This window comes from Bombus bifarius, unplaced genomic scaffold (assembly GCF_011952205.1).
Source record: "Bombus bifarius isolate JDL3187 unplaced genomic scaffold, Bbif_JDL3187 scf7180000010202_frag, whole genome shotgun sequence".
Taxonomy (NCBI): domain Eukaryota; kingdom Metazoa; phylum Arthropoda; class Insecta; order Hymenoptera; family Apidae; genus Bombus; species Bombus bifarius.
In genome coordinates this window covers 262-12,087 of record NW_022885562.1, presented here as the reverse complement: position 1 = coordinate 12,087, position 11,826 = coordinate 262, and the positions used below count along the sequence as shown (strand labels likewise).

The 11,826-nt window shown below is 46.1% G+C and overlaps 1 non-coding gene across 1 annotated transcript; it reads left to right on the top strand.

Moving 5' to 3' along the window:
* Positions 1–5,394: 5,394 nt before the first annotated feature.
* On the top strand, positions 5,395–7,317 carry LOC117216131. Its single transcript, XR_004489308.1, has one exon. It is a non-coding gene; the product is annotated as a small subunit ribosomal RNA (ribosomal RNA).
* Positions 7,318–11,826: the final 4,509 nt, after the last annotated feature.

Sequence of the window (11,826 nt, the reverse complement as noted above, 5' to 3'; positions counted from 1 at the left end):
GAAGTATTCGACGGGCCGGTAGAGCGTACTATCTTTGCGTAGTATGTCTTCTACCGAGAATGTTCTACCGAAAAGGAAGAATATTCTTACGGTATGTCCAGCGCGACGCACTGGGATACGCGCTTGTTCGTTCAGCGTGAGGTGTGTATACGTGCTTTACCGCTAAGATATTCTAAGAGTTGAGAGAGGAGGAGAGATATAAGTCTTTTTACACGAAGACAGCATTATAGAATGTTCCTTTAGAAGTATGATTCTTAAACATTTTATATAATACTATGAGAGAGAGAGGAGAAGTTGAGAATTACAAAGTGGCTGCGAGCGGCGTTCGAAGATTATTACTGAACTATGGGTGTATCTCGAACGTCGCTAAGAGATATATTTTATAATATATCTATCTTAAGAACGAAAAGTCTCGTCGTACGGTGCTTACGTCCCACCTACGACACGAAGAGAACTTAAACGAAATTTATAAGAATTGTTATACGAATAAGATCCCTGGTTGATCCTGCCAGTAGTCATATGCTTGTCTCAAAGATTAAGCCATGCATGTCTCAGTACATGCCGCATTAAGGTGAAACCGCGAATGGCTCATTAAATCAGTTATGGTTTCTTAGATCATACCTACATTTACTTGGATAACTGTGGTAATTCTAGAGCTAATACATGCAAACAGATTCCGACCAGAGATGGTAGGAATGCTTTTATTAGATCAAAACCAATCGGTGGCGGATGGCTCGTCTGTCCGTCCATCGTTTGTTTTGGTGACTCTGAATAACTTTGTGCTGATCGCATGGTCGTCTAGCACCGGCGACGCATCTTTCAAATGTCTGCCTTATCAACTGTCGATGGTAGGTTCTGCGCCTACCATGGTTGTAACGGGTAACGGGGAATCAGAGTTCGATTCCGGAGAGGGAGCCTGAGAAACAGCTACCACATCCAAGGAAGGCAGCAGGCGCGCAAATTACCCACTCCCGGCACGGGGAGGTAGTGACGAAAAATAACGATACGGGACTCATCCGAGGCCCCGTAATCGGAATGAGTACACTTTAAATCCTTTAAGTCCGACGGCGTATTGCTTTTTTTTGCTTTTTTTTTTAACTCGCTCGAGACAGAGTCCCAGCGGCGTATTGTTTTACGCGCCGAGACACTAAGTCCCAGCGGCGTATTGTTTTACGCGCACAGACACTAAGTCCCAGCGGCGTATTGTTTTACGCGCACAGATACTAAGTCCGACGACGTAACGGCGGCACTGGTCGAGCACTTGTGCTTGCACTGCACCACTATTATTATCTATACGCGCGGGCACTAAGTCCGACGGCGTATTGCTTTTTTTTTACTCGCTCGAGACAGAGTCCCAGCGGCGTATTGTTTTACGCGCCGAGACACTAAGTCCCAGCGGCGTATTGTTTTACGCGCACAGACACTAAGTCCCAGCGGCGTATTGTTTTACGCGCACAGACACTAAGTCCGACGGCGTAACGGCGGCACTGGTCAAGCACTTTTGCTTGCACTGTACTATTATTATCTATACGCGCGGGCACTAAGTCCGACGGCGTATTGCTCGCAGCGGTACTTAGTGTATCCGCGTCCGCAAAGCAACACGCTGCGGTCTAAGTGCCACGTTCGTAAAGTGACACATCAGGACACAGCAAAAGTATCCAGTTTGAAACACAGAGAAGTGCTAGTGCAAGTGCTTGACTAGTGCCGCCATTACGCCTTCGGACTTAGTGTCTGTGCGCGTAAAACAATACGCCGCTGGGACTTTGTCTCGAGCGAGAAAAAAAAAAGCAATACGCCGTCGGACTTAGTGCCCGCGCGTATAGATAATAATAGTACAGTGCAAGCAAAAGTGCTTGACCAGTGCCGCCGTTACGCCGTCGGAATTAGTGTCTGTGCGCGTAAAACAATACGCCGCTGGGACTTAGTGTCTGTGCGCGTAAAACAATACGCCGCTGGGACTTAGTGTCTCGGCGCGTAAAACAATACGCCGCTGGGACTTTGTCTCGAGCGAGAAAAAAAAAAGCAATACGCCGTCGGACTTAGTGCCCGCGCGTATAGATAATAATAGTACAGTGCAAGCAAAAGTGCTTGACCAGTGCCGCCGTTACGCCGTCGGACTTAGTGTCTGTGCGCGTAAAACAATACGCCGATGGGACTTAGTGTCTGTGCGCGTAAAACAATACGCCGCTGGGACTTAGTGTCTCGGCGCGTAAAACAATACGCCGCTGGGACTTTGTCTCGTGCGAGCGAAAAGCAATACGCCGCTGGACTTAGTCGCGTGCGAGCGAAAAGCAATACGCCGCTGGACTTGGTCGCGTACGAGCATAAAGCAATACGCCGCTGGACTTGGTCGCGTACGAGCATAAAGCAATACGCCGCTGGACTTGGTCGCGTGCGAGCGAAAAGCAATACGCCGCTGGACTTAGTCGCGTACAAACTGAAAGCAATACGCCGCTGGGACTTTGTCTCGTGCGGTTAAAAAAATAATTTCGCTACGTACGGCACGATGGCCGTGCGTAGCGATTTTTTTTTCTTTTAAATCAAACAACGAGACGCACGAATAGAAAGCGATACGCCGCTGCAACTTTGTCGCGTTCCAGTAAAAAGCAATACGCCGCTGGCACTTAGCCGCTCGTGCTAGCGCTGCGCGCGCACCTCCGAAACTGCGGGTATGCGCCGGAGTAGATAACACTCTCTTAAGGTACGCCGTTCTGCGAAGCTCGCCTTGCGCGCGCGCTTTTTCAAATCTTTTTAAACGTTTCTTCGCGTTTTTTCCCGTTTTTTCCCGTTTCACGAGATGGACGAAAACGAGGAAAAAACTCGCGACAAATGCTCGCTCGCTGCGCTCGCTCGGACGAATATAGCCCAACCCAAAACCGATCCCAAGCGTTCGAACGAAGATTTCGATGAAATCGAAGAACGAACGCGAAAGGGATTGGTTTTGGGTTGGGCTATTTTTTTTCGAGCGAGCGGAGCGAGCGAGCAACGCGTAAGAGCGTATCGTTGCGTCGCAGGGACTTTGAAATATTCGCCACTGTTCGAACGGTCGAGTCGAAATAACACGAGAAAAAGCGTTACAACGTATCGAAATTATCAGTGAAATCGTTACGTGTCGACGTAATCTAGTCGAAAGTAACGATTTCACTTTATTTTTTTAAAAAATTTCATCCACCGGACCAACATGACCGGGACGTTGGAACTTGGAATTTTTTCGCCCCGTTACGAAAGTACCGAAAGTTCAACTCGAAATAACTCGAGAAAAAGCGTTATAAGGTATCGAAATTATCAGTGAAATCGTTATGTTTCGACGAAATCTAGTCGAAAGTAGCGATTTCACTTTATTTTTTTAAAAAATTTCATCCACCGGACCAACATGACTGGGACGTTGGAACTTGGAATTTTTTCGCCCCGTTACGAAAAGGCCGAAAGTTCCCCTCGAAATAACTCGTTAAAAAGTGTTACGAGGTACGGATGTTTTTACATAAATCGTTATAACTCGATAAAATACGTCGGGATTAAGCGTTTATATCGTCGGCAGACGGATATAAAAACGTTCGGACCGACACGACCGGTCGTTGGAACATAGAAAAATTCCGAGCCGGTACGTTGGGACTTAGAAAAATTTCGAGTGCGAAAAAGTTTTTTCGAGTTTACTCGGTTAAAAGCGTTACAAGGTATGAATTTTTTTGCATAAATCGACGTAACACGACAAAATACGTCGGGATTAATGGTTTATTTCCGTCCGAGAACGATTTTTAAAAACGGACCTATACGGCCGGTCGTTCGAACTTGGAAAATTTTCGGACCGAACACTCTTTTCGAGTTAATTCGTTAAAAAGCGTTACGAGGTACGAATATTTTTACATAAATCGTTATAACTCGATAAAATACGTCGGGATTAAGCGTTTATATCGTCGGCAGACGGATATAAAAACGTTCGGACCGACACGACCGGTCGTTGGAACATAGAAAAATTCCGAGCCGGTACGTTGGGACTTAGAAAAATTCCGAGTGCGAAAAAGTTTTTTCGAGTTTATTCGTTAAAAAGCGTTATAAGGTATAAATTTTTTTACGGGAATCGTTATATCTCTATTAAATACGTCGGGGTTAAACATTTTGATCGATTTTTTCAAAAAATTAGCGTTCGCCGAACTGACACGACTGGGATATTTTTCTAATTTTTTCGTTAATTAACGTTACAAGGTATATATTTTTTGCATATTTCTACTTATTTTAACGTATTGTAATTGATTATAAACTTGTTTGTTTTCCGTATTCGATAAAAGAGTATGTTTACTGATGCAATTTTTCGGTGAAAAAAAAAATTAATTTTTTGGTAAAAATGCATTTCTATTATGTTAATAAAACGTCTGGTAATGTATTTCGATGGTTGGATATTGGCTTTGTATAGTAGTGATCGAGCGTTCGCGAGACTAAGTTCCAGCGTCCCTTCCGAACGGTACGTTGCTACGGAGGTTTTGCACCGTAAGCGCGCGGCCGCTAGCCCGGCCGGCGCCGGCCTTCCGGCTGGCGCTTTCGTATCTATAAGAGAGACGTCGAGCCGGACGGTTCGGTCGGAGCAGCGTTGAGCGCGTGGCTATTCTACGGCCTCGGTTGAGAATTCAGTCACCGCTCCTCGAGTCTTAGTGTATTTTACGCTATTTCTCGACTGTTCCTCCGTTCTCGTACTGGTTTTTTCTCTACACTGCTGCGCCGCGGGTCGCTGTCCTGGACGTAATGACCAAATATCGTGGCAAGGTTCCCCTGAGTCGGGAAGCTGGTGACCTGTGTGTACGTATTCTAACAAAAGTTGTTAGATGCGTGTGTGCTTGTACTAACTGAGTATCGATTCACTCAAGGGATTATAACCGTCTGCTTTCTATAACAACTTCTGCTTTCGCAGAAGTATTCGACGGGCCGGTAGAGCGTACTATCTTTGCGTAGTATGTCTTCTACCGAGAATGTTCTACCGAAAAGGAAGAATATTCTTACGGTATGTCCAGCGCGACGCACTGGGATACGCGCTTGTTCGTTCAGCGTGAGGTGTGTATACGTGCTTTACCGCTAAGATATTCTAAGAGTTGAGAGAGGAGGAGAGATATAAGTCTTTTTACACGAAGACAGCATTATAGAATGTTCCTTTAGAAGTATGATTCTTAAACATTTTATATAATACTATGAGAGAGAGAGGAGAAGTTGAGAATTACAAAGTGGCTGCGAGCGGCGTTCGAAGATTATTACTGAACTATGGGTGTATCTCGAACGTCGCTAAGAGATATATTTTATAATATATCTATCTTAAGAACGAAAAGTCTCGTCGTACGGTGCTTACGTCCCACCTACGACACGAAGAGAACTTAAACGAAATTTATAAGAATTGTTATACGAATAAGATCCCTGGTTGATCCTGCCAGTAGTCATATGCTTGTCTCAAAGATTAAGCCATGCATGTCTCAGTACATGCCGCATTAAGGTGAAACCGCGAATGGCTCATTAAATCAGTTATGGTTTCTTAGATCATACCTACATTTACTTGGATAACTGTGGTAATTCTAGAGCTAATACATGCAAACAGATTCCGACCAGAGATGGTAGGAATGCTTTTATTAGATCAAAACCAATCGGTGGCGGATGGCTCGTCTGTCCGTCCATCGTTTGTTTTGGTGACTCTGAATAACTTTGTGCTGATCGCATGGTCGTCTAGCACCGGCGACGCATCTTTCAAATGTCTGCCTTATCAACTGTCGATGGTAGGTTCTGCGCCTACCATGGTTGTAACGGGTAACGGGGAATCAGGGTTCGATTCCGGAGAGGGAGCCTGAGAAACAGCTACCACATCCAAGGAAGGCAGCAGGCGCGCAAATTACCCACTCCCGGCACGGGGAGGTAGTGACGAAAAATAACGATACGGGACTCATCCGAGGCCCCGTAATCGGAATGAGTACACTTTAAATCCTTTAACGAGGACCAATTGGAGGGCAAGTCTGGTGCCAGCAGCCGCGGTAATTCCAGCTCCAATAGCGTATATTAAAGTTGTTGCGGTTAAAAAGCTCGTAGTTGAATCTGTGTGTCACAGTGTCGGTTCACCGCTCGCGGTGTTTAACTGGCATTATGTGGTACGTCCTATCGGTGGGCTTAGCTCCTCGCGGGCGGTCCAACTAATATCCCATCGCGGTGCTCTTCACTGAGTGTCGAGGTGGGCCGATACGTTTACTTTGAACAAATTAGAGTGCTTAAAGCAGGCTACCTTCGCCTGAATACTGTGTGCATGGAATAATGGAATAGGACCTCGGTTCTATTTTGTTGGTTTTCGGAGCCCCGAGGTAATGATTAATAGGGACAGATGGGGGCATTCGTATTGCGACGTTAGAGGTGAAATTCTTGGATCGTCGCAAGACGGACAGAAGCGAAAGCATTTGCCAAAAATGTTTTCATTAATCAAGAACGAAAGTTAGAGGTTCGAAGGCGATCAGATACCGCCCTAGTTCTAACCATAAACGATGCCAGCCAGCGATCCGCCGAAGTTCCTCCGATGACTCGGCGGGCAGCTTCCGGGAAACCAAAGCTTTTGGGTTCCGGGGGAAGTATGGTTGCAAAGCTGAAACTTAAAGGAATTGACGGAAGGGCACCACCAGGAGTGGAGCCTGCGGCTTAATTTGACTCAACACGGGAAACCTCACCAGGCCCGGACACCGGAAGGATTGACAGATTGATAGCTCTTTCTTGATTCGGTGGGTGGTGGTGCATGGCCGTTCTTAGTTGGTGGAGCGATTTGTCTGGTTAATTCCGATAACGAACGAGACTCTAGCCTGCTAAATAGACGTAACTTATGGTATCTCGAAGGCCCCCGGCTTCGGTCGGTGGGTTTTTACTACCAACGTACAAACAAATCTTCTTAGAGGAACAGGCGGCTTCTAGCCGCACGAGATTGAGCAATAACAGGTCTGTGATGCCCTTAGATGTTCTGGGCCGCACGCGCGCTACACTGAAGGAATCAGCGTGTTTTCCCTGGCCGAAAGGCCCGGGTAACCCGCTGAACCTCCTTCGTGCTAGGGATTGGGGCTTGCAATTATTCCCCATGAACGAGGAATTCCCAGTAAGCGCGAGTCATAAGCTCGCGTTGATTACGTCCCTGCCCTTTGTACACACCGCCCGTCGCTACTACCGATTGAATGATTTAGTGAGGTCTTCGGACTGGTGCGCGGCCAATGTGATAAGCATTGCCGATGTTACCGGGAAGATGACCAAACTTGATCATTTAGAGGAAGTAAAAGTCGTAACAAGGTTTCCGTAGGTGAACCTGCGGAAGGATCATTAACGATACGATACCAAAAGAATTTGACTTGAACACATATAAAACTATGAAATATATATCAATGGTCGGTAAGGAGCTGTACTCCTCCTGTATCGACGAAAGTATATACGACGTATTAACAAGCTATATACTTTAACAAACGAAAACGCCAGGGAGCTTGGCAACCTCCGTTGGCACGAATAGTAATATTCTTAAGGAGGAGACGACCCTCCAGCTACGGAATTATACGAAGAGAAGGTGGCACTCTCTCTCGATCATCGGGATGAAGAGATATGTATAAGTATAAAAACGAAATGCGAATGAAACTTATTCGAGGCGCCTGCGTGAGGTCGTAAACAGAAAGACCCGCCGTCTCCGAATAAAACATATATATATGTCGGAGATGAAAGGAAAGCCGAAGCCCTTCCTTGGAAATTTTGGGAACATCCTCTAGTACCTTAGCCTAGATTTTATTATAGTTGTAATTGTTTAAGATTTGTAATAAGCGAGATTGGGTTCGAGGTGACAATCGGTCGCTGAACGTAGCCACGGTCACGGGATGGATGTTTTATCTAACGGAGGTCTGGAGTGGTTGTATGTGTTTTCCGAGAAATGTGGTTGTGGCGGCATGCGGCCTCGAGAGCGGGCCGAGCCACGTGTGATGTTGCCTCGGAGGTGCCGATGCAATGGAATATACATTGTATTTAGTAACCAAAACTCCAGGCAGAAACTGCCTAGCAACGGCGTTTGGAACTTTCTCGATGCTTCCAACGAGTGTGCCTAGCAACGGCGTTTGGAACCTTCTCGATGCTTCCAAACGGGTATAGAAAACAAAATGCAATCGTACAGGGAGAAAAATCTCCACGAGGCTGGCATTCTTGCGATTGCCTTGGAGAGTGATACATCGAGCATTTTCGACGATCGCATTTGCGTCTAAGTTAGTTTCGCTTAGTAAGGAGTTATCCCGGTGACCGTGGATTCGTTTGAACTCAAACATTGCTAATAGTATTATTTAATTTAATTATTCGTAGATCGTATTATTCATTAGGCTTAGTGTTTGTTAGACTTATTATTAGTTGTACTTATTATTTGTTAAGCTTAGTGATAGACCTGTATATACGTGTAAATAAAATCTCGGCTTTGTGAAACGATGGCTAGTCCACATGAAGAGTCGTCGCGCGCCCACAATTCGAATCCTGATCCGACATCAGAAGTGGGATCAGTACCGTTTAAAGTGCTACAAGAGCAAATGGACCTTATGCGCGAGTTAATTCAGACGCTAGCGCACAAACCGGGGGAGCAACGACCGAGTACGGAATCTAAGGATGCAACGTTACCACGTTTTGACCCCGAAGGCGCGGGCGCCGATCCATCCGCGTGGTGCTCTCATGCTGATCTGATTTTGAAAGACCACCCGATGCAAGAGAGTGCGTTACTTTCCGCTCTAAATCGCGCCCTAAGGGGTTCTGCTGCGCATTGGCTTTCACAAATGGTGCGCGGTGGAAAGCTTACCTGGCCAACGTTCAAGGAACAATTTCTTTCGCGTTTTGGTGGCAGAGAGACAGCCGCTTCGGCGTTAATAAGGATATCCAGAGAACGACCGTCGGAGACTGAATCTCCGGGAGCGTACGGTAGTCGCCTCCGCTCCATGCTGCAGATGAAGTTGCAAGATCTAACGATGCCCGAAGTGATCAATGCCCTCGCCCTTTATATGCTGAGTTCACAAGATCGACGCTTTCGGCGACTAACGCTCGCGAATAATATCAGGACGGAGGACCAATTTCATGATGAAATGAGGATTCTCCCTTACAACGATCAGCCGACATTTTCGCCAAGAAATTCACTAACGGAACCTGAAGCTAAACGCAGCAGGCTATCAGTTCCTCGGATTAAGTGCTGCCGCTGTGGTGCTCACGGACATAGGAGAACGGAGTGTCGCCTGCAAACACAAACGGGGAAGGAGCAGGATATACGAAACCCGAAGGAAAAACGACCAGCCGCATCGTCGAAGGTGACCTGCTTCAAATGCCACGAGGAGGGACATATCGCGCCTAATTGCCCATCATCGCGGAAAAGAAACTACGATTCCATTGACGAACGCCGGATCGACTCCTGTGTAGTAGAAGCTCCGGCTGGTAGATTAAGCCATCTGGGTGAGTCGTATCCATTTTACTTTGATTCTGGGGCCGAGTGTTCGTTAATCAAAGAGTCCCTAGCCTCGAAATTTTCGGGTAAAAGAATAACCGATGTGGTAGTGATGCGGGGGATCGGGAATACTTGTATTAAGAGTACACTTCAGATTTTGTCCACTGTTCGTATTAACGATCTTACATTGGAGGTAGTTTTTCATGTCCTTGCTGACGATTACCTAAAATACGACATCATGATTGGTCGCGAGATTTTGAGCCAGGGATTCGACGTAAATATCGCGCAAGATAGCCTCGTTATTTGTAAAACAAAGGTCGTTAACGCTTGTGGTAAAGTCGCGGAAGATGCGGTCAACATTAACGAGGTTGACACTGATGTGATCGGTAACTATAAAGATCGATTAATCTCTGTTCTCGAAAAATTTAAAGAATCATTCATTACGGGTTTCCCGCGTACTCGCGTCAGTACGGGCCAGTTGGAAATACGGCTAATCGATCCCAACGTCACCGTGCAGAGAAGCCCTTACAGGCTTAGCGTGGAAGAGCGAAGAATAGTACGCGAGAGGATAGACGAATTAATTAAAGCACAAATTGTAAAACCTAGTAATTCGCCGTTCGCGAGCCCTATAATACTCGTGAAGAAGAAGGACGGCTCAGACAGATTGTGCGTAGACTTTCGAGCGCTGAATAAAAATACGGTCGCGGATCGGTATCCCTTACCCCTTATTGCTGACCAAATCGCGAGATTGCAGAGTGCGAGATACTTCATTAGCCTGGACATGGCTAGCGGATTTCACCAGATTCCCATTCACCCTAACTCGACGGAATATACTGCGTTCGTTACCCCCGACGGTCAATACGAATACGTGACGATGCCGTTTGGGTTGAAAAATGCACCAGCCGTTTTCCAGAGAGCCATTTTCAAGGCCTTAGGCGACCTCGCTTATTCGTATGTCGTTGTTTATATGGACGACGTTCTAATAATCGCCGACTCAATAGATCAAGCTCTAGAAAGGTTGCACACTGTACTAAACACTCTCGTAAACGCCGGATTTTCTTTCAATTTCGCTAAATGTTCTTTTCTGAAGACGTCGGTACTTTATTTGGGATATGTAATTCGTAACGGAGAAGTTCGTCCAAACCCGGGAAAAATACAAGCTTTGAATTCTTTACCTGCACCGTCGACCGTCACACAGCTTAGGCAGTTTATAGGTTTGGCCTCTTACTTCCGAAAATTTATTCCTAAATTTTCGCAAGTGATGAAACCCTTGTACGCACTCACTTCTAGTAACAAGCACATAACTTGGACGGACAGGCACGAAAAGATAAGACAACAGATAATTTCCGTTCTGACCGACGCGCCGGTGTTAATGATATTTGATCCCAATCGTCCCATAGAGCTACATACCGACGCTAGTTCGGAGGGGTATGGAGCTATTTTAATGCATAGAGTCGAAAAGGAAAACAGAGTCATCGAATATTATAGTAAAAGGACCAGTCCCGCGGAATCTAGGTATCATTCGTACGAACTGGAGACACTAGCAGTAGTAAGCGCCGTTAAGCATTTCCGACACTACTTACATGGACGGAAATTCTTAGTAGTTACGGACTGTAATTCTTTGAAAGCCTCCAGCAACAAAGTAAACTTAAACGACCGGGTTTATAGGTGGTGGGCTTATTTGCAAACATTCGATTTTGACATCATGTATCGAGAGGGTAAACGAATGGCCCACGTAGATTTCTTTTCGCGAAACCCCGTAGACTTGAATCGCCGTACGATAGACAAGGTCGCAGAGAAAGAGATTAATCTGGCCGAGATCTCCGAAGACTGGCTATTAGCGGAACAACGTCGCGATCCGCAAATCTCCGAAATCGTTAATAAATTACAGAACGAAGAGCTCGCGGAAGATATCGCGAATACCTACGAACTGCGATCCGGTACACTTTACCGTAAAGTACAACGAAAGGGCAGAACCCTTTGCTTACCCATTGTTCCGAGAGGTTTTAGATGGTCCGTCATCAACCATGTGCATCAGTCAATTATGCACTTAGGATGGGATAAAACGCTCGAGAAGCTCTATGAGTATTATTGGTTCGAGGGAATGGCGAAGTATGTTCGCAAGTTTGTCGAGAACTGCCATGCTTGTAGAGTTTCGAAGGCTAGTTCAGGTAAAATACAGGCTGAACTGCATCCTATACCTAAGACCGGCATACCGTGGCATACGGTGCATATGGACATAACGGGCAAGCTGAGTGGCAAGAATGACTCGAAAGAGTATGTCGTCGTCTTGATCGATGCCTTTACGAAATTCGTGCACTTATATCACACACGCAAATTGGATTCGCTCAGCGTTATCAAGGCACTTAAGTCCGCTGTGTTTTTGT